Below are 27990 nucleotides of genomic sequence, written 5' to 3' on the forward strand. Positions count from 1 at the left end.
TTTCTGAAGAATCTCAACAGCAAGAATTTTACCACAGGCTTTCACCTCCACGGCCTTCACAAGAACTAGGTCACCACAGAAAGCTTCCAAACCTGCTAGTCTGCATTTTGCAGCCTGGAATGGGAGAGAGTAAAATTGTTTGCTCAGCCGACAAACTTTAGTGCAATCCACAACTTCATTGAATCCATAGTCCACATACAAAATCTTAATTTTGTTTTGTTCTACAGACAGTATCTGAGCGCGCAGCCATGCCTCCTCATCTGCCTTAACTGCCACAAGTTGTCCCACTTTTAAGGAGCTCGGTCTGACAGGTGACGCGTTTGTGTTGTAGAACTCCTTCATCTCATCTTCCATGTGTTCTTGTGCAGCAGAGTAGTCCTTGCCAACATACCGTATTACAACCTCCTCTGTGTTATTTAATTCAACAACCAGACTGGAGGGGGAGGCTTCTGACGGTATAACCAGTGGAGGAGCCATATCTGTATCAATTTCTTCTTCTGACTGTTCCATTGGACAGGATTTGCAGTTTGTTTCTGGGGTGACGCAGGCTTAGTCTGGCCAAGGGTAGGATTTGGTTTAACCTGATCGCTGTTTCGTTGCTGGGTAGTCTTTTGAGGCATCTGTGGCTTTTTAGTGGGGGAACATAGAATGACTTCAGTATGGCCATTGCTTATGAGCGTCTGTGCCATGCATATGTGGCTCCAATTCACAACTTGTCTCAAGACTTCATCACCCAGATCATGCTTGAAGGTCTCCTTGTATACATATGGCAGCTCCCCTCTGCTCCCTACTGTCCTCTCTTGTCCCCTCTACTCCCTACTGTCCTCTCTGGTCCCCTCTGTCCTCTCTGCTCCCTACTGTCCTCTCTGCTCCCTGCTGTCCTCTCTGCTCCCTACTGTCCTCTCTGGTCCCCTCTGCTCCTTACTGTCCTCTCTGGTCCCCTCTGCTCCTTACTGTCCTCTCTGGTCCCCTCTGCTTCCCTCTGTTCTCTGTGGTCCCCTCTGTTCCCCTCTGCTCCCTACTGTCTTCTCTGCTCTCTACTGTCCTCTCTGCTCCCTACTGTCCTCTCTGCTCCCTACTGTCCTCTCTGCTCCCTACTGTCCTCTCTGCTCCCTACTGTCCTCTCTGCTCCCGACTGTCCTCTCTGCTCCCGACTGTCCCCTTTGCTCCCTACTGTCCTCTCTTGTCCCCTCTGCTCCCTACTGTCCTCTCTTGTCACTTATGCTCCATACTGTCCTCTCTTGTCCCTTCTGCTCCCTACTGTCCTCTCTGGTCCTCTCTGCTCCCTACTGTCCCCTCTGCTCCCTACTGTCCTCTCTGCTCCCGACTGTCCTCTCTGCTCCTGACTGTCCCCTCTGCTCCCCTCTGTCCTCTCTGGTCCCCTCTGCTCCCTACTGTCCTCTCTTGTCCCCTCTGGTCCCCTCTGCTCCCTACTGTCCTCTCTTGTCCCCTCTGCTCCCGACTGTCCTCTCTGCTCCCGACTGTCCTCTCTGCTTCTCTCTGCTCCCGACTGTCCTCTCTGGTCCCCTCTGCTCCCCTCTGTCCTCTCTGGTCCCCTCTGCTCCCTACTGTCCTCTCCAGTTCCCGCCAGACCCCTCTGTCCCCTCCTACCACTGAGGGAGGCTACGTGTGGGCACCGCTGCAAGATTTATTTGGTGTTACATGGCTGTATTTTGTCTCCATTTTGGAAACTTAAAAGCACCCTTGAGCCCTCTACTGCTCCTCGTTTCGCCTCACAGTTCATTCAGCAGTGTACAGAGTTTATTCAGTCTAATTCTGTGCACAAAAAGTCCTGTCCTGCTCCATCGGAGGCTGTAAGGGGCCAGGTACGCCTTTGTTCATGTAGTCAAAATTGTCAGACCTCACTCCATGACCATAGAGGAGAAACAGGCCCCGTGTTAATCTATACTTTTTGATTTGGTTGAGGGGCAGTTTTTCCAAAGCGTGCACCCTTCAGTGTGGAAAAATGCAGCAAAGGGCATCCAGCAGCGGTCACAGCTTTTACATGTGGTACTATGGTGGTTATGTGCATTACATCCCTTGCTGCAATATACCTAAAAGACAGAAAACATAATTTATTAAGGCTTACGGTGAGAAGACTCAGAAGCCTCTAATCTTTGCTGATAAATGGCTGATACCAGTGTTTGCGATGGTAACGATTGGTTATGGGGAGCTAATTGACATGTCTGAAAAATGTTTGTGTAGAATCCCTTTAAATGTTGCCTGGAGTCTGAATGATCCTTTTTTGTGTAATCTTCTGAGACTCCAATATCTCTATCATGGAGGACACAGCGGCACCTACTAAAAGCACCATGCACTGTAGAAGAAGCGACGTTATAGAGACAGTCACTGCCCCCCCTCCAAACATATTAGACACACCACAATATGCCACAATCGGCCCCTTTTAAGAGAATTCCCTTAAAGGACTTTTCTAGGATTTCGATATTGGTGACCTATCCTTAGGATAGGTTAATAATATCAGATAGGTGGGTGTCTTACTTTTGGCACCCCCTTTCGATCAACTGCTAGCAGGAACCAGAAGCCTACAGCGCCATACACGGCATAGTGGCCATGATAAGTCACTGCAGCTCAGCTCCCACTCACTTCCAATACAGCTTCTTGCTACCTAGAAGTTAAAGGGATGGGGCTAACTGTCCGGACCCTTAGTATGTGTGCAGAACAATTTGGCCTCATGGGGTCACTCCCGAGGTCTAGACAAGGTGGGTGTATGGCGTCTTCCTTCCAAAAACAGCACCACACCAGCCTATGGGTTGTGCCTGCTATTGCATCTTCGCATTGAGGTGAATGGAGCTGGGCTGCAGTACCACGCACAATCTGTGGATGGGTGTGGCACTCTCTCTCGAAGAAGACATGCATAACAAAAACTAAGACATAGAGTATGACTTTGCAAGAAAGAAGGGTGTGGAAGAAGCGGACAGTCCGGTTCTATGATGGATGTAACACGCAGAAGGACGTGGTGCTTTCATAGTCATGCATGTCCAGTGGAAAGTCCAGACCTTCTTACCGTATTGCGTCCAGTTCGTTCTCTCTTGTCTCCCAGCACTGGGTGTTCTCCTCCCCTCTCATGCATCATATTTTAGGTCTCGTTAGTTGTTATGCCATGTCTGCCGTTCACACCATCTTAATCTTTTTCTAGCTTTCAGGAAATTTTAAACCCTTTCGTTATAAACAGTCACTTGAGCAACTGAGAAGTATGTAAGCTGCATACCGCCTGAAGATTGGGCATCAAAGTGATAAAGATCCCTCTAGAAATTCTGCTCCAGAAAGTGTAGAAAGTTAAATAAACATTCCAAGATAAGCTGATACATTGCATTATACTTAGTGCGGGGGCGGAGCATGAGAAAACAACACAGGCAATCCCTGTGTTAGACTCTGCCCCCGAGGTCCCTCCTGTAGACAGTGGGGCAGATTTATCAATGTGTTTATGCCATATTTCTGAAGAACATCTGCCAGTTTAGATTCCTAAAGGCTTCTTACCTTCTTCCTTTCTGTAGAAAGAGGACCTGTCCTCTTGATGCTTGAATGAACGTGCTGCCAAATGTACCTCTAACATCTCAGTCCCAAATCATGACACATTATACCCTCACCCAGGTCTGGTGAGGAACACAGGGAACCTGACCAGAAACTCCCCTTTTAATTGAACTTACCTTCTGTGGTTTGGTTTTTGGGAGGGTCACATGAAAAACTGAGACTCTATTATTATTATTATTTTTTTTTTATACAAGGCTGCTGTTCATTTTTATTATATGCATTCACAAAGACTTACTTGTTATCCACCTTTGCAGCATACAATTTATTTTTCTCCATGTCTATCCGCTTCTCTTCAGTAGTGCTGTAGTGTAATAGCATTTCCTCCATAAGTACTTCTAACTTGTGCAGCTCCTTCCAAGGCTGGAAGACGAAATGGCCAGGATGGCAAGCCACGGACACAAAGATGTCAATGTGCTCACCAGACTTAGGCAGAGGTAGAGGTGGAGGCAAATTTAAGGTAGTGCCGGTGGTGACTTGCTCTACGGCAGGTTTCTTTGTTATGCTGCTTTGATCTTTCCGGGACACCACAGCTTGTGTTCCAGCATCTCCTCCACCTTTTGCCAAAGTTGATACAGTACTGGGCAATACGTTCTTCTGCTGCTTCCACAACTCTTCATTGGTGATCTGCCGATTAATGCTGCGTTCAGCATCAAGAGAAAGCCTCGATGTGAAGAGATAAACATACACCATGCTTTTTGCTTTGTCTATTTTCACTACCTTGATGCTACATTCGGAACAATTTAAAACAGTGTTTCGGAGCCACAAAACTGCATCTGGTGTCCACATACCAATGTTAAGAGGAAGATCAGCAAGACAGCATCTTGTGGCCTGAGGTGGTATGGAGATTATCTCTCGTAGAAAGGAAGATGGAATTTCTCGCAGTTCGGACACCCTCACCGAAGCAATTGTTCTAGAAACTGAACATCTAGAGCTCGACTGCTGTGGACACTTGTTATCTCCACACGTGCCCATTTCCCCTTGCTGTAGAACAAGCATATTTTCCCACAGAATGGAAGGGATACAAATAAATCAGAAGTAACAGTCTTTGAATTAAATTCAGCTTCAACTTTATGCAGTGTCTCACTAAGTTTCGTCAGACCTTTTGACGGGACCTGACAAAATAACGTCCCATCAGAACAAACGTTGGTCACATTCACATTTGTGTAGGAAGCATTCACCTTCAACTGTAGACTCAAAGAATGATCAGACAGCTCCCGAAGACAGGTGGCATTTATGTTTATATTGTGATCCCCGATGTGTCATAGAGTATCACTAGTGGCTTCTCTGCTTTCTGAAGAATCTCAACAGCAAGAATTTTACCACAGGCTTTCACCTCCACGGCCTTCACAAGAACTAGGTCACCACAGAAAGCTTCCAAACCTGCTAGTCTGCATTTTGCAGCCTGGATTGGGAGAGAGTAAAATTGTTTGCTCAGCCGACAAACTTTAGTGCAATCCACAACTTAATTGAATCCATAGTCCACATACAAAATCTTAATTTTGTTTTGTTCTACAGACAGTATCTGAGCGCGCAGCCATGCCTCCTCATCTGCCTTAACTGCCACAAGTTGTCTCACTTTTAAGGAGCTCGGTCTGACAGGTGACGCGTTTGTGTTGTAGAACTCCTTCATCTCATCTTCCATGTGTTCTTGTGCAGCAGAGTAGTCCTTGCCAACATACCGTATTACAACCTCCTCTGTGTTATTTAATTCAACAACCAGAACGGAGGGGGAGGCTTCTGATGGTATAACCAGTGGTGGAGGAGCCATATCTGTATCAATTTCTTCTTCTGACTGTTCCATTGGACATGGTTCATCATCACGTTTCTGTCTTCCTTTCGTGACCGCAAGGTTCCGATTTTGCCCTTCGCTTTGTGTGCTCTTTGGGTACAGGGTTGCTTTGTATGGATCTTCCGAAATAACATCCACACTTGATATTTCAGAAAGTGCATTTATATCAAAAGCGCCAGAGGGAAATTTCATTTTGAAAGTGTCCTCAAAGACTTTGGGGAGTGCATGTAACCAGAGACCACTGCAGTAGTGGGTCAAGAGTTCAGAAACCTTTTGCTTAAGTTCAGAATGAGGTACAGGATTTGCAGTTTGTTTCTGGGGTGACGCAGGCTTCGTCTGGCCAAGGGAAGGATTTGGTTTAACCTGATCGCTGTTTCGTTGCTGGGTAGTCTTTTGAGGCATCTGTGGCTTTTTAGTGGGGGAACATAGAATGACTTCAGTATGGCCATTGCTTATGAGCGTCTGTGCCATGCATATGTGGCTCCAATTCACAACTTGTCTCAAGACTTCATCACCCAGATCATAGTTGAAGGTCTCCCTGTATACATATGGCAGCTTGGATAAAAAAAATACCGTTGCTGTGTTTGCTGAACAGATCACGCCGGTTGCTTTGAATTATGGGCAGGTTGGGATGGAAATTGCCCAGCAGAGGAGCTTTGCCAGAATGCGTTGTTTCATTTGCATTAGAGTCTGTGACAGGGTGAGGTACTGTATATGGGTTGACTTCTTTCTGGAATCGGGGTGGAAGATTAACTCTTTTCAGGCCGGCTGGTAATGGTTGGTGGTCTCTGCATCTGAACCTCCCGAACAAGTCCACATGCATAAACAGGTGCTACATGAACAGGAGTAGGGTCTATTGATGGCCGGCTGCTCCAAACATTACCCTTTCCTCTTGTAACCAAAGGTACAGGTTTTCTTATTCTGTCTTGCTGTGGTGAAAAACCTGGTTTTCTAAGAACTGCTTTAGGTTTTCCAATATGTGTTATCGGGGTGGAGTACTTCAATCTCATGTGGCAGTTTACTTGACCACCAGATTTCTTCTTTGAGCTTCTTTGGCAAGCCACAAGCTCTGCAATCTGGGCAGTTTCTTTGCAGACCACAGCATGACCTATTACCTCACCAGTCCGGCAGATATCCATCCTTACAACTGTTGGGATAGCTTTCAGGAAGGCATCAAGTGTGTGAAAACCCATTTCCTTGAAAGGAATCCAATCACCAGTAAGTGCTTTGTATTCATGTTGCACGCGATGCAGAGCTACGCCATTTTTGTTGGACTGCAACACCGCCCGCAGCATCTTTGAAACAAGCTCTTTCTCAGGCTCCAGCATTTTTGCGGTGGTCAGTGATGCTGTAACGGCCCCGGTCTGCCTCAGTAACGGCGGCCACCTGACCTGCCCGGCTGAGGGCGGCTGGATCCACACGACCGCTCCCTGTCAGTTTCGTTTCCAGCTCCTGCGGATTCCCTTCACTTTCGTCTTCCCCTATTATTATTTTCTTAATTTATAGTTCCAACATGCTCTGCAGCGCTGTACAGAGGTTGTCAAAACTCACATTGGTCCCTGTCCCCATTAGGGCTCATAATCTAATTCCACAGAAACCTCTTAGTATATTTTTGCAGTAAGGGAGGATTCTTTGTTCCTATTTCATTTTACAGTTAAAACTGAGAAATATTTAAATAAATAGTCTCTGCAGTGCTCCAGACAAAAAAAAAAATACCTAGTAGCCATTGGCTCCTGAACTGAAAAATTTAGGAGCCAAATCAAATTTTTAGTCGCCAAATCGAAACCGAATCAAAATTTTGGTATCGTGACAACGCTACGCCGATCAGATCGGCGTAGGGTTGTTTTGAAACCAAAATTTTTATTCGCTTTCATCACCATAAAAAAGTATTGCGATACTCAATACCGCGCAAAAAAAAAAAAACACCAAAAAAAGCCGCGTGCATTTCGCATTTTATGAAACATTCGGGCCATAATAGAACAGTCCTATCCTATTTTTTTGGGGTGACAAGGTGACTAAAAAATGGCGAATGCTCACCGCATAGGAGATATTTTTTAATAATTTAATAGTTTGGACAGCGCTGTGTAATATGTTTATTTATTTATTGTTTATATATTTTATATGTAAAATTGGGAAAGGGGGGGGATTTAAACTTAATATTTTAGGGTACTTTCACACTAGCGTTTTTCTTTTCTGGCATAGAGTTCCGTCACAGGGGCTCTATACCGGAAAAGAACTGATCAGGTATATCCCCATGCATTCTGAATGGAGAGTAATCCATTCAGGATGCATCAGGATGTCTTTAGTTCAGTCATTTTGACTGATCAGGCAAAAGAGAAAACCGCAGCATGCTACGGTTTTATCTCTGGCGAAAAAAACTGAAGATTTGCCTGAATGCCGGATCCAGCATTTTTCCCCATAGGAATGTATTAGTGCCGGATCCGGCATTCAGAATACCGGAATGCACCCGCACTGAATCCTGACCCATTCATTTCTATGGGGCTGTGCACATGAGCGGTGATTTTCACACATCACTTGTGCGTTGCGTGAAAATCGCAGCATGCTGTATGTTGTGCGTTTTTCACGCAACGCAGGCCTATAGAAGTTAATGGGGCTGCGTGAAAATCGCAAGCAAGTGCGGATGCGGTGCGATTTTCACGCATGGTTGCTAGGATGAAAGTCTATTCACTGTATTATTTTCCCTTATAACATGGTTATAAGGGAAAATAATAGCATTCTTAGTACAGAATGCATAGTAGAAGGTCAATATAATAAACATTGGTGGCGCAGTGCGCCCCCCCAACACCCCAGTATAATAAACATTGGTGGCGCAGTGCGCCCCCCTCAATATAATAAACATTGGTGGCGCAGTGCCCCCCCCCCCCCAGCACCCCAGTATAATAAAAATTAGTGGCGCAGTGCGCCCCCCTCAATATAATAAACATTGGTGGTGCAGTGCGCCCCCCCTCAATATAATAAACATTGGTGGTGCAGTGCGCCCCCCCTCAATATAATAAACATTGGTGGTGCAGTGCGCCCCCCCAACACCCCAGTATAATAAAAATTGGTGGCGCAGTGCGCCCCCCCCTCAATATAATAAACATTGGTGGTGCAGTGCGCCCCCCCTCAATATAATAAACATTGGTGGTGCAGTGCGCCCCCCCTCAATATAATAAACATTGGTGGTGCAGTGCGCCCCCCCAACACCCCAGTATAATAAAAATTGGTGACGCAGTGCGCCCCCCCTCAATATAATAAACATTGGTGGCGCAGTGGGCAGTGCCAATGAGGGTTAAAAAATAAAAAAATAATTAACTCACCTCCAATTGATTGTCTCCTGTTCTTTCTTCAGGACCTGTCAAAGGACCTGTGGTGACATCACTGTGCTCATCCCATGATACATCACATGATCCATCACCATGGTAATGGACCATGTGATGAGCTCAGTGACGTCACCACAGGTCCTGAAGAAAGAACAGGAGACCGGCAGCCGCAATCAACTGGAGGAGGTGAGTTAATTTTTTTAAATTATTTTTAACCCTCATTGGCACTTCCCACTGCGCCACCAATGTTTCTTATACAAATACAGGAGGCGGGTGCCGAAATCAAATAGCCGACACCCGACCTTTGTGACAGGGAGCTGCGATCAGCGGCAGTTAACCCCTCAGGTACCGCACCTGAAGGGTTAACTCAACTGCCGCTGATCGCAGCTCCCTGATTTCGGCACCCGCCTCCTGTATTTGTATTACAGGTCAGTTTTCTTTATTGGTCGCACATTGGCCGCAGCACCTCCCCTCCTCCTCCCGTCACTTCTTATTGGCGGAGGCAGCACAGGGGGGAGGGAGAGGCTCCTCCACTGCGCTGCTGAGAACGGCCTGACAATCTACCTGCCAGCAGGGGTACTTGGTCGGCTGGGCTGATGTCGTGTAGCTGGCACAACCTTTCGAAATCCTGTAGGTATTCGTCAATATCACTTTCTCCTTCTGTGTAATTTTTAAAAGCTTGGTAGGGAATCTTAGCTTTTCCCTGGGTAGTGCTGGTGGGCGCTGGGGCTCCTTCCCCGACTCGCTGAATAGTGTTTTGCTTCGCTACAATGTACTCGTGTACATCTGCTATCAGTCTTTCTAGTGTCTCCACGGAGGGGGTGTTTGGGTAAAAAGCTAACCTGCTATTGAGCTCTCTTGTAAATTCTGTTGGCTCCGTCTCCTGTGGAGTTGCCGCAGTGGTCGCTCTGTCCCCCTCCATGAGTTCGGCCACAAGAGTAGCTTTGGTTTTGTTGCTGGCTTTTCTTCCCCTTGCTTCCAATAATTCCTTTAACGTAGTTCGTTTCAATGTTGCATAATTCGTCTCCATTCGCCGTTCGTTCGTATGACTGCACATATTCTCGAACTCCGGTATATCCGAATGGCTGTTTCAACAAACTGCTGCTTTGCTGTGCTGCAAGGCTTGTATCCCGCCGCTGCCACCAATTGTTGCGGAGCTTCACGGTATACCCTCAATATCTTCATTTAAATCCCCTTGTAGCTGAAGAAGCAGGTCAATAACCAAGAGACAATTTCCCCAGTGACTGGACGACACACAGTTTGGGAGTCAACTGACTTTACTCGGCATGGCGCACCTGGTTTCAAACCGCCAACAGCCTCATTTACATACAATACATAGATGACTATGGTACAAGGAGAAGTGGGGTCAGACAATAGCAAGGGCTGATGGGAGGTTGAGGGGGGACACTGCAGCTGGTTTAAGCTGGTCTCCCAGTGTCCCTGAGACAACACCCTGCTGGGGAAACAATGGGACAGGAAAAGGGGGAGGGGAAGAGGTACAGACAAGAAAGACATTCTGTAAGTGGCGATGTTTGCCACAGTATGGCACAACTGCAAAGCTACCAAGACATGGCCGCCCACCCAAACTAATTACAGAAGCAGCCAAGAGGTCCATGGTCACTCTGGAGGAGCTGCAGAGATCCACAGCTCAGGTGGGAGAATCTGTCCACAGGACAACTATTAGTCCTGTACTCCACAAATCTGGTCTTTATGGAAGAGCAGCAAGAAGAAAGCCATCATCCGGCCTGCGGTTTTCTACAAGCCATGTAGGGGACACAGCAAACATGTGGAAGAAGGTGTTCTGGTCAGATGAGACTAAGGCCTCATGCACACGACCGTTGTGTGCATCCGTGGCCGTTGTGCCGTTTTCCGTTTTTTTTTCTGCTGACCCATTGACTTTCAATGGGTCCGTGAAAAAATCGGAAAATGCACCGTTTTGCAGCCGCATCCGTGACCTGTGTTTCCTGTCCGTCAAAAAAATATGACCTGTCCTATTTTTTTGACGGACAACGATTCACAGACCCATTCAAGTCAATGGGTCCGTGAAAGAACACGGATGCACACAAGATTGGCATCCGCGTCCTTGATCCGTGGCCGTAGGTTACTTTCATACAGACGGATTCGAAGCTCCGTCTGTATGAAAGCTTTTTCAGAGCTGAGTTTTCACTTCGTGAAAACTCAAATCCGACAGTATATTCTAACACAGAGGCGTTCCCATAGTGATGGGGACGCATCTAGTTAGAATATACTGAGAACTGTGTACATGACTGCCCCCTGCTGCCTGGCAGCACCCGATCTCTTACAGGGGGCTATGATCCGCACAATTAACCCCTCAGGTGCTGCACCTGAAGGGGTTAATTGTGCATATCATAGCCCCCTATAAGAGATCAGGGGCAGACCCCCCTCCCTCCCCAGTTTTAATTTCATTGGTGGCCAGTGCGGCCCCCCCCGCCCCCCCTCTATTGTATTATTTCCATTGGTGGCACAGTGTGCGGCCCCCCCGCCCCCCCTCCCTCTATTGTATTATTTTCATTTGTGGCACAGTGTGCGGGCCCCCCCCTCCCTCCCTCTATTGTATTATCATTGGTGGCCAGTGTGCGCCCCCGGGCCCCCCCTTAATTGTATTAATATCATTGGTGGCCAGTGTGCGGCCTCCCCTCTCTCCCCCCCCCCGATCATTGGTGGCAGCGGAGAGTTAGAAGCATCATACTTACCTGCTGTGCTGTCTGTGACCGGCCGGGAGCTCCTCCTACTGGTAAGTGACAGATCATTAAGCAATGCGCCGCAAAGACCTGTCACTTACCAGTAGGTGGAGCTCCCGGCCGGTCACAGACAGCGCAGCAGGTAAGTATGATAATTCTAACTCTCCGCTGCCACCAATGATTGGGGGGGGGGGGGAGGCCGCACACTGGCCACCAATGATATTAATACAATAGAGAAGGGGCCGGGGCGCACACTGGCCACCAATGATACCACAATAGAGGGAGGGAGGGGGGGGCCGCACACTGTGCCACCAATGAAAATAATACAATACCTGCACCTGAAGGGGTTAATTGTGCATATCATAGCCCCCTATAAGAGATCAGGGGCTGCCAGGCAGGAGGGGGCAGACCCCCCTCCTTCCCCAGTTTTAATTTCATTGGTGGCCAGTGTGGCCCCCCCCGCCCCCCCTCCTTCCCTCTATTGTATTATTTTCATTGGTGGCACAGTGTGCGGCCCCCCCGCCCCCCTCCCTCTATTGTATTATTTTCATTGGTGGCACAGTGTGCGGCCCCCCCCCTCCCTCCCTCTATTGTGGTATCATTGGTGGCCAGTGTGCGCCCCGGCCCCTTCTCTATTGTATTAATATCATTGGTGGCCAGTGTGCGGCCCCCCCCCCCCCCCTTCCCCCCAATCATTGGTGGCAGCGGAGAGTTAGAATTATCATACTTACCTGCTGCGCTGTCTGTGACCGGCCGGGAGCTCCACCTACTGGTAAGTGACAGGTCTGTGCGGCGCATTGCTTAATGATCTGTCACTTACCAGTAGGAGGAGCTCCCGGCCGGACACAGACAGCGCAGCAGGTAAGTATGATGCTTCTAACTCTCCGCTGCCACCAATGATCGGGGGGGGGGGAGAGAGGGGAGGCCGCACACCTCCCACCAATGATATTAATACAATTAAGGGGGGGCCGGGGGGCGCACACTGGCCACCAATGATAATACAATAGAGGGAGGGGGGGGGCCCGCACACTGTGCCACAAATGAAAATAATACAATAGAGGGAGGGGGGCGGGGGGGCCGCACACTGTGCCACCAATGGAAATAATACAATAGAGGGGGGGCGGGGGGGCCGCACTGGCCACCAATGAAATTAAAACTGGGGAGGGAGGGGGGTCTGCCCCTGATCTCTTATAGGGGGCTATGATATGCACAATTAACCCCTTCAGGTGCAGCACCTGAGGGGTTAATTGTGCGGATCACAGCCCCCTGTAAGAGATCGGGTGCTGCCAGGCAGCAGGGGGCAGTCATGTACACAGTTCTCAGTATATTCTAACTTGAAGCGTCCCCATCACCATGGGAACGCCTCTGTGTTAGAATATACTGTCGGATCTGAGTTTCACGATCTAACTCAAATCCGATGGTATATTCTAACATAGAGGCGTTCCCATGGTGATGGGGACGCTTCAAGTTAAAATATACCATCGGATTGGAGAAAACTCAGATCCTATGGTATATTAACTCCTGACTTTACATTGAAAGTCAATGGGGGGCGGATCCGTTTGAAATTGCACCATATTGTGTCAACGTCAAACGGATCCGTCCCCATTGACTTGCATTGTAATTCAGGACGGATCCGTTTGGCTCCGCACGGCCAGGCGGACACCAAAACGACTGTTTTTTCATTTCCGTGGATCCTCCAAAAATCCAGACAGACCCACGGACGAAAAAACGGTCACGGACCAACGGAACCCCGTTTTGCGGACTGTGAAAAAATACGGTTGTGTGCATGAGGCCTAAAGCTGAACTTTTTGGCTTTTTTACTTAAATGCAAAACGCTATGGGGGTTATTTAAGAACAGATACAGGGTCCAGATGGCGACCAAAATAGTCGCCAATGCGACTTAGAATTTACAAATGGCCATTTGCGATTAGACCCGCCGCCGCAGCTCTGCCGTTGAATACAGCGGCGGGGTACAGGAGATGATAGTTCTCTGCCCCGCTGCTGATGTTCTTCTCAGCAGCGCAGTGGAAACACCCCCCCCCCCCCAACACCTCAGCATTAAAGTCATTGGTGGTTCAGTGGCCAGTTCCGATCGAAGCCCCAGCAGTGTAATCGCGGGGGTCCGATCGGTTACCATGGCAGCCAGGACGCTACTGAAGCCCCTGCTGCTATAGTAAGCTCCCTGCTGCCGTGTGCACAGAGCACAGGATAGCACAGGGCAGCAGGGACACTGTGAGGTCCTATTCATCCTGATAGAGATCTATCAGGGTGAATAGGACAAGGGTTCTAGTCCCTAAGGGGGCTAATCGTAAGTAAAAAAAAAACAAAACACAAACACTAAAATATTAAGTTTAAATCCCCCCCTTCCTAATTTTACATATAAAATATATAAACAATAAATAAACATATTACATAGCGCTGCGTCCGAAAAGTCCAAACTATCAAATTAATAAAAAATCTCCCCTATGCGGTGAGCGCCGTAATAAATTAATACCATGCGATTCGCCTTTTTTTAGTCACCTTGTCACCCCAAAAAAAATAGGATAGGACTGTTCTATTATGGGCCGAAAGTTTCATAAGATGCGGAATGCACGCGGCTTTTTTTTGTGTTTTTTTTTTTTTGCATAGTATTGAGTATCGCAATACTTTTTTATGGTGACGAAAGCGAATCAAAATTTGATCTGATCGGCGTAGCGTTGTCACGATACCAAAATTTTGATTCGGTTTCGATTTGGCGACTAAAATTTTTATTTTGCCTCTAAATTTTTCAGTTCAGGAGCCAATGGCTACTAGGTATTTTGTTTAGTCTGGAGCACTGAGATATAGAACAGTTTTTGGCGTATATCTGTCACAGATTGCAGCGCAATCGGAGACTTTTTCCCCTTTCCTGTCGCTCACACCAGGTCTAAAAAAAAGGGGGCGGGGCATGGGCGGAGAAAAAAAAATGGGCCGGTCACACAGTTATGATTTTTACGCCTGTTTTAGGTGTAGAAAAGGGTCTCAATCTACGCCAAGGGAGCTGGCATAGATTTAGACAATGCCCCCCTATGTGTGGCTGAAAACTAACCCTGAACACACCATTCCACCATGACACATGGAGGTGGCAGCATCATGATGCGGGGAGGCTTCTCTTCAGCAGGGACAGGGAAGCTGGTCAGAGCTGATGGGAAGATGGATGGAGTTAAATACAGGGCAATCCTGGAGGAAAACCTGGTAGAGGCTGCAAAAGACTTCAGACTGGGGAAGGGGATTCACCTTCCAGCAGGACAACGACCCTCAACATCCAGCCAGAGCTACAAAAGAAAGGTTTAGATCAGGGATTCCCAACAAATCCCAGTATACCCTAATAGCTGTACGCTGTCCGGGCATGCTGGGAGTTGTAGTTTTGCAATAGCTGGAGGGCCACAGGTTGGGAATCCCTGGTTTAGACCAAAGCATATTCCTGTGTTAGAATGGCCCAGTCACAGTCCAGACCTGAGAACTGCTGTTTGCAGACGCTCTCCATCCATTCTGACTGAGCGCGAGCTCTTCTGCAGAGACGAATGGGCAGATTTCATCCTCTAGATGTGCAAAGCTGGTGGAGACAGACGCCAACAGGTGGTCCTACACAGTATTGATTCCGGGGGCTGAATACAAGTGCACACCACACTTTGCCAATTTTTATTTATTAAAAAACTTGAAAACCATGTATCATTGTCTTCTCACTTCACATAAAATCCCAATAAAATACATTTAAAGTGTAACTGTCATTCTATATTTTTTTTTTTGTAATGTGTAGGGGCAGTGAAAGCAATAATTTTTGGAATATACTTTAATTACTGAAATCGCACATTTCTATGAGAAAAATAGCTCTAAAGTGACCCATTTTGAGCCTTGGAAACCCCCCCCCCCCCCCTCTATCTTCTGTTTACATAACAGTCAGTGTTAGCAAGTCTCCACTGTTATGTAAACAGAAGACAGAAGGGGCACAAAATGGGCCTTTTTAGAGCTATTTTTCTAATAGAAATGTACGATTTCAGTAATTAAAGTATATTACAAAAATGATCAGTATCACTGCCCCTACACATTGCAAAATAAAATAATAGATTGGCAGTTACACTAAGTTTGCGGGTGCAAGGTTAAAAATAAAGTGGAAAAGTTCAAGGGATATGAATACTTTTTCAATGCACTGTAATATGGACACATTGTTGCTGAAGAATTTATGCTAATTTTTCTCTTCAATTTCAGATGTTACAGATCGTGTAATAAATCGCATAGCAAATGACATTGGTGGGTCTTTAATATTAGCTACATGCCTTGTTCAGAACACTATGAGCTCTGCTACATCCCTGGGTCAGAACAATATCACCCCTACTACATCCCTGGGTCAGAACACTATGAGCTCTGCTACATCCCTTGTTCTGAACTAGGGATGTAGCAGAGCTCATGTATCTCGTAAGATCAGCCATGTCCCCCCCTCCTCCTCCTCCTCCTCACTGTCCTGTGTCTGGATGTAAGACATAGGTCTGCAGTAGAAGAGAAAGCCTCATGCCTTCTCTAAGCCCTGCGCCTAGTTATTTACCACTCACATATGGAGTGTACATAATCTGCAAGGATGGATAGAGTCTCTGTGTATCTCGTAAGATCAGCCATGCCCCCCCCCCCCCTCCTTTTCCTCACTGTCCTGTGTCTGGACGTAAGACATTGGTCTGCAGTAGAAGAGAAAGCCTCATGCTTTCTCTAAGCCCTGCGCCTAGTTATTCACCACTCACACATGGAGTGTACATGATCTGCAAGGATGGATAGAGTCTCTGTGTATCTCGTAAGATCAGCCATGCCCCCCCCCCCTCCTCCTCTTCCTCACTGTCCTGTGTCTGGACGTAAGACATTGGTCTGCAGTAGAAGAGAAAGCCTCATGCTTTCTCTAAGCCCTGCGCCTAGTTATTCACCACTCACACATGGAGTGTACATGATCTGCAAGGATGGATTCATACCTGGTTCGGTTGAGAGTGCCTTCCACATGGAAGAGTGGCCCAGGGAATGCCAGGAAAACCATCCCCAGACCATAACGCTGCCCCCACCAGCTTGTGTTCTTCTAGCAATGGTTGCAGGGTGTTTGTTCTCTGATGTTTCTCTCCTGACACGCCAACGTCCAATCGTTCCATGAAGCAGAAATGTGACTCATCGGAGATGGCAACCCTTTATCAATCAGCGGAGGTCCAATTCTGATACTGACGCGAAAATGTAAACCTTTTCTTCCAGGTAGGAACTAGTGTTAGGGACCACTCAATAGAGGCGACCTTGACGTGGTGAGTGGCTTATTATGCTTTGGCCAAAATGTACACCAATGCCTCATCCAGCATGGAGGCAGGGCAGAATGCTGGATGCAGAGTGCTATCACATTTGTATTTTCCGTTTGTATATGTATTTCGCCATAGTGATGTGCACCTACATACAGGTTGTGCGGACTCAATCCCCCACATTTTTTCTTTGTAGTATATATTGGAGGCGTGGCGATCTCCTTGGAGTCATGCACACCTGACCAGTCAATCTGTCCTGGAGGCTGGTTTTAAAGTCAGTATAAAACTGAGTCTGCTTATATAGAACCTACCAGTAGCCATTTGGCTCCAGGAGAAGTATATGGTGGGTTCAGCATGCATGTTGGTACTTGCATCCCTGGATCCGATGAAAGCTGTAATGGCACCGGACGGGGTTAAAAGCAGAGTGTGCCTGGCGTGCATGCTGTACCTGCGCTCCCTGGACTTTTGTGTGGCTGTCATGGCCCATAAACAGCTAGGAACTAGTGTTAGGGACCACTCATAGAGGCGACCTTGACGTGGTGAGTGGCTTATTACGCTTTGGCCAAAATGTACACCAATGTCTCATCCAGCATGGAGGCAGGGCAGAGTGCTGGATGTAGTGTGCTATCACATTTGTATTTTCCGTTTGTATATGTATTTCGCCATAGTGATGTGCACCTACATACAGGTTGTGCTGACTCATTCCCCACATTTTTACTAATGTATTGTGATTGTACATATTGCTTCCTTTGGTGGCTAGATTCATTTTTGCATCCTATTATACAAATCAGCTCTCAGTCTCATAGAGTGCGGGGGTCATCATGAGACAGCCTCTTCAGTGCCAAAAACTAGCCATAAGTCACTGTAGTCTGTTTCAGACAGTCGCAGTGATAACGGATTATCTGGTGACCATGACTCCTGTCGGAGGGAAATATATCAGGCAGCAAGTGACCAGTCAGTTCTTAGAAACAGGAAAATGGTCAATGACTTTAAGGACCAAATTGTGATATCTAGACCACAGGGACAGAGCACCTCCAGCGTGGGTGGTCTAGTGGGATGTTCCTGGTATGCAGTGCTTAGTACCTACCAAAAGTGGTCCAAGGAAGGACAACTGATGAACTGGCAACAGACTCATGGTGGGCTCTGAACGTTCATTGATGTGTGTGTTGGGGGTGAAGACTAGCCCGTCAGGTCTGATGTCACAGAAGAGCTACTGTAGAGAAAATTACTGACAACTTTCTTGCTGGCGATGATAGAAAGGTGTCAGGTCAAGCAGGGCTTCAAATCTTGCTGTGTATGGGACTGAGCGCCTGTGCACTACAGAAAGTGTCTACAATGGGCACGTGAGCATCAGAACTGGAGCAAACATTACATCATGCGTACAGCCGAGTGTGTGCGTCACTTACCTGGGGGAGATCTGGCACCAGATGCGCTATGGGAAGAAGGCGGCCTGGTCTGAGGAATCAAGTTACATCATGTGTGGGAAGAGATGGCACCAGGTACACTATGGGAAGAGGACAAACTGGTGGAGGCAGAGTGATGCCCTGGAGATTGTTCTGTGACACGTACCACCACCTACCTAACCATTGTACAAAGACCTACCCCCTTCATGGCAGTAGCACTCCCTACTTCTTTCAGCAACATAATGCCCTGGGCTCACTGTAAAAACTGCCAAGGAATGAGCAACTTGACAAAGATCAAGGTGATGTCTTATTCCCAAATTCCCAGCTCTCAATCCAATTGTCCAATCTATGGAGGTTGCACCAAGTGACTTACAGGATCTGATACCACAGGACTCCTCAGTGGTCTTGTGGAGTCCTGGCGTCTTTTTCAAGCATTTCAAAGTGGTGTGTGTGAAAAAGATGAAATTTTACTGATTTCCCATTCTCTCCTAGTTTCCTAATTTACATTGAACTCAGTTACTCTTTTAGGGCTCATGCACACAAATGTGTGTCGGCCATTCCGTGTATTGGGGGCTAAAAATTGTGGTTCCCAATGCACGGTGATCATCAGACGGATGCAGACCCATTCAACTTGAATGGGTCCATGATCCGTCCACACTGCAAAAAAATTTGTTCTATTCTTTTTGTGTTGCGAAGGCACGGAGAGAAACCCAGCAGAAGCACTCCGCAGTGCCACCATTCTGCACTGCTCCTTCCGGATTGTGTATTCCACATCCGTGATATGGTGTGCTCACGGCCAGTGCCCTTAGGCCTCATGCACACGACCGTATGTATTTTGCGGTCCACAAAAAAACGGATCCGCAAAAAATACGGATGTCGTCTGTGTGCATTCTGTATTTTGCGTAACGGAACAGCTGGCCCCTAATAGAACAGTCCTATCCTTGTCCGTAATTCGAACAATAATAGGACATGTTCTATTTTTTTGGCGGAACGGACAAACGGAAACGAAATGCACACAGAGTAAGGGCTCATGCACACGACTGTATGTATTTCGCGGTCCCCAAATAAAGATCTGCAAAGAATACGGAGTGGAAGCTACACAGAGGTCTAAGGGAAAGAACGGCACCTGTGTTTAGAGCCGCACCTGGTTTTGTCTCGTAACCACTGATGAAAATCACTGACCAGTTGACTTTTTGGCAAATATTTGAAAGAACTTTACTTGTAGAATCCGAAAATGATACAGAAGGACAACCATGATTCAGTAATTTCATTCCGCACCCGCCTTCCGAAGTCTTGGCATTTGGTATGACGTTGCTGTAAAGCCCGGAGAGCTCGGCGGCACTGATGTTAAATATCAAGTTGTGTGTCCTGTACTCGCCGGTTCCCATGCTTTATGAGACCAATATATTTTACCGTTTATGATACTTCGGAAAGGTCAGAAGTGGATTTTTAACCCATGAGCTGCACTTGTAATTTACTGCTCTTGGAAAGCCTGCGACAGCTTCCAATGATCTCCATTTGCACACGTTGGAAATATCAGTTCTCTGTTCCTAATTGGTGGACTGTTTGTGTTTGCGGTGGCCTCACAAATTACAGCGGATTAAGAGTGATTCCGTCTATGGGAAACGTGACAGATATTAAACAGATCGCTCATGTTTTTGGCAAGTTCTCCCCAGGGAACCACAGAAGACAGTAAAATGCAGCTTGATTTATGTCCAGCTATTTATGATTGTCGCAGAAGATGGAGATGGATGTGTGCTGAAGTTTTATGGGCTTGGGTAACTTTTATGGTCTACAGAGACACTTGCAGTAACTTGTAGTCAAACAGTCGTAGGGACTTTATAGGACCATTGGGTCCACGTCTACTGGAAACCCTACAGGAATAATAGCACTTGTCTCCCGTAGTACAAATACACTTGCTAAGAAGTGGTGAGCTTGTAGTTCAAAGAGGTGGCCTTGATGGTGTTTGGATGGACCTTCGTCCTAGGTTCCTCTTGATGCAGGTGGAGTATGGACTGTATTTTAGAGGTCTAGTATAGGAAAGAAATACATGGCCGCTTTCTTCCAAAAGGACTCCACACCCGTCCATGGTTCGTGTCTGGGATCGCAGCTCAACCCTATTAAATGGGCATTCCCCTCTCAAGAAAGTTGTCTCCAACCTTGTCCCACCTGAGTATAGTGAGTATAGAGCAGCCCGTTCGCTTTTTAATTATTATTATTTATTTAAATAGGGCTGACCACTAGTGTTGAGCAATACGAGCTTCAGATGCTTCATCCGAAGTCGCTTCGTTCAAAGCTTTGGGATAATACTGTACCGAGATCCGTCTCCGTACTGTGTTAGAATGTATGGGCTCTGATGAGCTGAAGTAAGTTGCGCGTGACTTTGTTAATTAACTTCGGTAGTTGATTTTTAAAGTGGAAAACCACTTTTAAAACTTGAAACCGAACTCCGCTTCGGTTCCGAGGTACTAGCCGGGACCTGCACCTAGCACATAACTAATAGTGACCATACTGGTTGTCCCTCCCAGAAATTGTCAGATAGAGTTTGTATCAACTTAGCGATGTGAATACCTTAATAATTAGTAGGGGAAGGGGGGGCTTCATGTTTTTTAGGGGACTTTTTTTTTTTTTATGCCTGATGGAACAGACTTTTACAGTAGTCCCCAAGAAGTTTGTTCTTTATCGGCCCTGCAGGTGTCGTAGAGTCTGGGTGAATGAGCCTCTTCAGGTTTAGTTAGTGCCGCGCTGTGCCCCGGTCATATACCTGATGACACGGACAGTGATGGGCTGTAAACATAACTCACCTTGACAGCCGTTTCCGCCGATTCTAGATAAGTCGTATTTGGTTGCGAAATATAAACCCAATTATTGTGCAAATCGATGACATGGGCAATAAACTGACTCGCCCTACCTGTGCCCACTCAAGAATGACGTCCCGTCCGTGGTCCCAGTGACTGATGCAGACAGATACATCCCCGAGCGGATCTGCCATCATGTGCTGCTCGGGGACACAACACTGAATGCGGTGAATGTGACGTCATCACTAGAGATGAGCCAAGTTTTGAAAAATTTGATCCGGCAGCTTTGCCGAATTTTGACAAGAGAGTCAATTCAAATTATTTAATGACAAATTGCTTTCTGTTGTACAGAGCAATGATGGGGTCCAGCAATTGCGCCAACCACTGTCATTTAACCCCGCAGATGCCGCATTCAACGCTTATCGCGGCATCTGCAACTCGCATTCAGCTGCTCAGGGGTTAAAACGTTTAAAAAAAATTATACTTGCCTCATCTACTTGCTCGCGGAGAGGCCGTCCGCTCCTGTCTTCATTGAAGAAAACCCACCAAAGGACCTGTGACGAGCGTGATGAGGTCCCCACCTGAGATATCCTCATGCTCGCTGCAGGTCCTTTGGCGGGTTTTCTTCAATGAGGACAGGAGCGGATGGCCTCTCCACGAACAAGTGGATGAGGGGAGTATAATTTTTTTAAATTTTCAGCCACCATTTTAGGAGAAATTTATTTAGTTACCATGAAGCGCAAGAAAATTTGGCTTCTTGGCGAATCAGATTTTTCCTGAAATCCGGATCGAAGTCCACTTCAGATACTTCAATTCTCTCAACACTAGTCATCACTTCCAGAGACTACAGGCAGCAGAGAGTCCGCTGGTACAGAGGGGCTTTCATAAGGGGAGTGTTTGTCTTTGTTTTACACACTCACTACTTTTAGGGGGTTGGACAACCCCTTTAACTTCTTTAATGGGTCCAAGATTTTTTTAAAAAGGCTCCTTTTTTTCCCCTCTAGAAATAGCACTACACCTGTCCACTGGTTGGTTGTGTGTGGTATTGCAGCTCGACTCTATTCGGTTCCATGGAACCAACCTGCAATAACCATGGGGAGGTGTGGCGCTAAAGATGGAAAACCCTTTTAGTGACCGATCCCTAGGCCTTTTTCACATGGTCAGTATTTTTGAATCAATATTTGTAAGCCAAAACTAGGAGTGGGCCCAAAACACAAAAGAGGCACAAATATTTCTGTTATACCCTTTCTTGGTAGGCTCCACTCCTGGTTTTGGCTTACAAATACTGAAATCATTCTCTGGTCCGGCCCTCCTCCCGCTGTTTGTGGTGATGTAACTGCTGGGACTGTCAGGTTCCACAACCTCAAGTGTTTCTTTGCGTGCAAGTAGAGGCCATTTTTTTTTTCACATAGTGTAGCCATTTCTAATGGCCGTTAGACGGGTGCACTTAATGGAGTCTGGCTGTGAAAACGGGCAAAAATAGGACTTATCCTACTTTTTGACGGCCACCATTCACTAGCCGTTAAAAAAAACAGCCATGTGAATAGACCCATAGACTTTCATTGGTTCTGACAACGGAGTGAATGACCACTGAAAGATGTTTTGGCAGTCATTAAGGGGTTAACTGTTCGGCAGATTTTTATTTTTTTTGTAGTGACCTGTAGGCTGCATGAAATATATATATATGTATGTATACTATGTGTGAATAGAGTACACCTTGCGCCCCGTAGGCTGCACCAGAATTATAGGACATACCTCACTGCTTCGGTTCAGAGGTACTAGTCGGTTTCAAGTTATAAAGTTTTCCCCTTTTAAAAATCAACTACCGAAATTATTCAAAAAGTCACGCGCGACTTCGCGAATAACTAACTTCGGCTCATCGGAGCCCATACATTCTAATAATGTACTGAGACGAATCTCCGTACTGTATTTTTCCGAAGTTTTGAACGAAGCTACTTCGGATGAAGCATCCAAAGCTCGCTTTGCTCAGCACTAATCTCAATAGTGAGGCTTGTTCACTCGTCTTCAGTGATTTTCTGCTTTTCACTCCGTTAGGGTCTATTCACACGTCCGTAGAATGGGTCCGCATCCGTTCCGCAATTCTGCGGGGTGCGGACCCATTCATTCTCAAGGGGACAGAAAGGATGCGGACAGCACACATTGTGCTGTCTGCATTTCTGGTCCGCGGCTCCGTACTCGCGGTTCGCGGCTCCCCAAAAAAATAAAACCTTGTGTTGGCTTGTGTTCACTCTCCAAATCCCGAGGGAGTAATGGAGACGATTCTGAGAGGAGCCTGGTGATTTCCAGTAACAACCGGCACTTAATCACTTAGTTTGTCTCTAATTCCAGCTATAAAGTTACAGCTCTTCATCCCGGAGTCCTGGAGAACTTGGAAACTGAGCCATGATGTGCTTACATTTACACCCCGCAGCCATAACATTAAAACCACCTGTCTAATATTGTGTAGTTTCCCCCTTGTGCCACCATTATAGCACTGGCATGAGCTCCACAAGAGCAATGAGGTGCACCTGATGCCATACCTTCTCCAGGTAAGTGTCTCACACGTACCTGGCCGTTCACATGATGTAACGTGATTCATCAGAAAGGCTGCTTTCTTCCATTGCTCCATGGTCCAGCTCTGATGCTCATGTGCTCACTTTTGGTGGTGGACAGCATGGCCACTATGTCTGGTTTACAGCTACGCAGCCCCCAGGGTTGGTGGTGCCCACTGGGCAAATAATATAGTGGGGTCCCATCCCAGTATTATCATCATTCAACACAATCTAACGTGTTTGGGAAGAGCTGGAAGGATCAGTGTGGTGGAGGCTCCATGGGTGTGGATGTCTATGTAGATTTATCCCTTTTGCCTTTCTGATATTACAACCCTTTATATGATCCAGTTTCTGAACAGTGGCTTTAAAGTTGGAGACCACAGAGTTAGAACATATAAGGGAATCCATACTTGGCTGACTGGTGGTGATAACTTTAAGATACTGTATCTTCTCCATTATGACCCTCATATGAGGAGCATTCTGTGAAGGTCATTGTACAATGGTGGACAATACAAGAAGCGGTTACTGGATGCAACCTTGTTTTGGATACCACATGAAGTCCATCTAAGAGTCATTAGATCATAATTTAGGGCAACCAGATTTGTGTGAACACCATTGTGGACGCATTCTCTTTACAAAAAAGGTCACACATAAAGGATTATGTTGGATTAGTCTTACGCCCTAAGGGTCCTTTACACAATTTGCTCAAGAAGCACAAACTGATAATTGCTCCTGGAATGAGAAGATCTAGGCCGTCCATGTCACCTTTTACATCAGCTACTTAATCCCCAGTGTTCATCGCCTGCTAATCTTTTTACGAGTCTAATTTTAGCTAATGAGGTGAAATCTTTGCCGTAAGTCCAGCGCACAAACCCTATAGAGAGCATAATCCAAATGTAAGAAGAGCAATTTTGTCAGAAGATGGTCATCTAAGGACAAAACTCTCCCCCACCCAATACCACTCAGTATCTCTATGTTATCGTCTCCTCAAGATGCAAAGACCTGCAGTGTGGTCTTCAAAGCTAAAAGATCGGTAGTTTCTTGACAACCTGAAAAATTTATACTAAAAGGGAATGTCTTTTGTGTGTGATTTTAGCGTTGTTAACGGGGTTTCCAACTTTATGAATACAAAGGAATGCTTTAAAATAACAAAAAAAGTACTTGGCTTTATACCCGCTAAACCAACGCAGACTCTCCATTGATCCTCCATGGTCTTGTTTACAAGCTTCTAGCACGTGACCAGTGCAGCCAGTCAATGGCCCATCGGTCACGTGTCATAATATTGGTGTCACCAACACATATGAGTCTGACTATTTCATTAATAGACAGAAAAGTCTCTGTAGATTTTTAACAGTCTCCTGGAAGTGAAGCCCCTCCACTAGAGGCCAAAGAGTGACAGGGGGCTGCATATAGACCTTTATCTGTTTGTATAGCGATCCTGTCCCACCATATCCAGGCCTCCAGCAGTAGAATGGAGTTGTTATAAACTTCTCCACTCTCCAATGGTAATGAGATGACTCTGCTCATTCTGTCCCAGTCTATACAGCCAAGCTGAGCAAGTAAACTGCAGTATATTGTGTGGTCATGTGGACAGTAACAAGAAAGTAAAAAATACCACCAAATAGAGACTAGTCTTCACTTAACAGTGCATTATTCGTGATACGAATTCCCTATTTGTGATAATTATTAGGGTCCTGTAAGTCGGCATGCAGAGGTATAGCTGTAGGGCGTACATACTGTAGGTAGCAGTTGCATTCAGTTCCTGGTGCCTGAAGATTGGTGGAGGTCTGTTATAGATTTTTTACTGTGGTGCAGGAGCCTAATGCTATGCCTCTGCCTGCGTAGAAGAGTGAAAATCGGTTGCGGTTTTTGGCAGCCTGTATACACCATATTGAGTGAGTAGACCTTTCACTGGGGTGGTCACCATGTGCTGACCTCACTTTGAACCGCTTTCCAGTTAAAGCAATGAGCTGTCGCCCAGGAGAGTCCGCATCTGTTGCTTACCCTCTGGTCTTCCAATATTCGGGGGGTTTAGTTTACAGAAGTAAGTAGCTTTTCCACAATAGACATGTAAACAGCAGTCCATTAGAAGACCCGCCAGGCGGGGATTTGGTTTTAGTCACTGCTGTTTATTGCGTGACCAATGTAAATCCTTATAAACTCCTTCCGAATGGGAAAATAGAGCCGGCGTAATAGTCGTAGGACCATATCGGTGTGACTTCGGGACGAGTTCCCGTCTCTGCTCCTTTACACCTCCTGTGATGTTCTTCATTCACAATTTTCATGATCATTTTATCTTTTCCAGGTCTATGATGTTGATGTCCTGTCCTTATATGATCCTTGGAGGGGGGGGGGGGGGGGGACTCTTAACACCACCGATAGGGTGAACGAAGGGGCTCAACGTCCCTGTCTTTATTTACCTGGGACAGCGCCATACACTGGGTAGTGGCCATGTCTGGCATTACAGGACTGAGCTGCAGTACCAGGAACAGCCACTATGAAATGTCTGGCACTGTTTGAGGTGACCTGCTGACCCTTCTTCAACTGATCAGGGGCGGTACTAGAAACCTGCCGATCCGATAAGGATAGGCCGTATGTATTATAGTTCTGGAAAACCTGTGTACTTTTTTTTACTGAATCATCTTTGACAGATAACATAACTTCTTTCAGATTTAAAGGAAAACACCAGGCAGTGAGTTTCATACTTAGTGCGTGGTCTGAGGGGGGAAAATAATAGCATTCTGAATACCGAATGCAAAGTAAAAATAGTGATGGAGGGGTTAAAAAAAAACAAAAAAAAACTCACCGAGTCCACTTGATCGCGTAGTTGCGGATCTCTGTCTTCTTCTGTAATGTTGAGCTGCCGGCTAAGGACCTGTGGTGACGTCACATCACATGGTCCAATCACATGGTCCCTCATCATGGTGATGAACCATGTGATTGGACCATGTGATGAGCACAGGGACGTCATCAAAGGTCCTATTCCTGTGCACAGCAAAGAAGAAGACAGAAGAGAAGCCGGGCTGCGCGATCAAGTGGATTAAGGTGAGTTAAATTATTATTATTTTTTTAACCCCTCCAGCCCTATTGTACTATGCATTCTGTATTAAGAATGCTATTATTTTCCCTTATAACCATGTCTACAGAACACCTAACCCAAACCTGAACTTCTGTGAAGAAGTTCGGGTTTGGGTACCAAACATGCAGATTTTTCTCACGCGCGTGCAAAACGCATTACAATGTTTTGCACTCGCGCGGAAAAATCGCGCATTTTCCCGCAACGCCCGTGTGAAAGAGGCCTAAGGTTTCCTGAGGAGCTATACAATAGGGGAGTGCCTATGTCATTAGTTGGGTGGGAGGAGCTATACAATAGGGGAGTGCCTATGTCATTAGTTGGGTGGGAGGAGCTATACAATAGGGGAGTGCCTATGTCATTAGTTGGGTGGGAAGAGCTATACAATAGCTGGGTTTTAGGAGCAGTGATAGGGAGTGTCTATATAACTAGCTGGGTGGGAGGAGCTATAAACTAGTTGGCCGTTGTTTGGGGGCGGTGCTGGAGCTGTGGCAGAGGAAGGAGAAGTGCATCATGGGTTTGGTTGGATACAGAAACAGGAAGTGCTACAAACAAGATGGAAACAAACCAGAGGGATTGGTTTACATGGAGAAAACGGGTCAGAAGAGTCCAAACTGAAGAAGAAAAAGCATAGGGAAGATGTACATGAAGGAAGAGACTACATGAGCATATCTGCTGAGAAACCATAGTAATCCTGGAAAACCTGGGCCCCACCTACCTGGGCCCCACCTACCACCTACCTAATTTCCTGGGCCCCACCTACCTTGTGCCATTTATAATATTGGGGTCTTCTTATGTAGCAGGGGGGAGTGATCTCCTCAGGCACCAGGGTCTGGGTGCACCTGCTGCCTCTGCCCTTTCAGGATCAGAGTTTCGCGGTATCGGAGTGTTCAGGCGTCCTGGTGGGTCACATCACTTAGTGCTTTACACCCGGCCTTAGTGTGGTCTTTAATGTCCTGCAGGCCGGTGTTAGCTCTCAGTGCGGTCCTGCTCCTAACACTGATATAATCGCCTCCTCTTGACTTCTCCATTTCCATCTTCTGGATAAAAATCCCATCATCTTGGCGTGAGATTACACAGAAATGTGTTTAGTGCTGAATATTTAATATTGTGGCTGTAAGATCTGCAGGAGTTAGTGCGACCGCATTACACATTTACTGGAACCCGCTGTATACACGCTTGTTAAAGGGAAATGAAGCTGAAGGCTTGAACAGGGATCCGCGCGCAGACTGTGCGGTATGACGGATACTACAGTTACTTTAAGGGGTACTCCAGCGAAAAAAGAAAAATAGGTTCTCATTAGTGTTCATCATTAGAGTCACCTCCAAAATCAGTTTCCAAGTATGCATGCTGCCATGTAGGGTAGGTGCCCCGAAACATCACTGTATCTCGCTTGTGAATATCCAGTCCTCTAATCCTGAGAAATGCTTCTTTTTATTCTTATGCAAAAAAGGTTTTCGGTGCACCCTGGGCAGGGCTGTTGCATTCAGTGCACTTGGCTTCACCTTTGTCATCACTA

At 46.6% G+C, this 27990-nt stretch overlaps 1 protein-coding gene and 1 pseudogene across 1 annotated transcript in view; one reads left to right on the forward strand and one right to left on the reverse strand.

Moving 5' to 3' along the window:
- The window catches only part of TTC33 (tetratricopeptide repeat domain 33), a 234896-nt gene that overhangs the window by 97935 nt on the left and 108971 nt on the right, over window positions 1-27990 (forward strand). The window lies entirely within an intron of this gene.
- On the reverse strand, window positions 3784-6816 carry LOC120992157 (annotated as a pseudogene).

Source organism: Bufo bufo, chromosome 2 (genome assembly GCF_905171765.1).
Source record: "Bufo bufo chromosome 2, aBufBuf1.1, whole genome shotgun sequence".
NCBI lineage: Eukaryota > Metazoa > Chordata > Amphibia > Anura > Bufonidae > Bufo > Bufo bufo.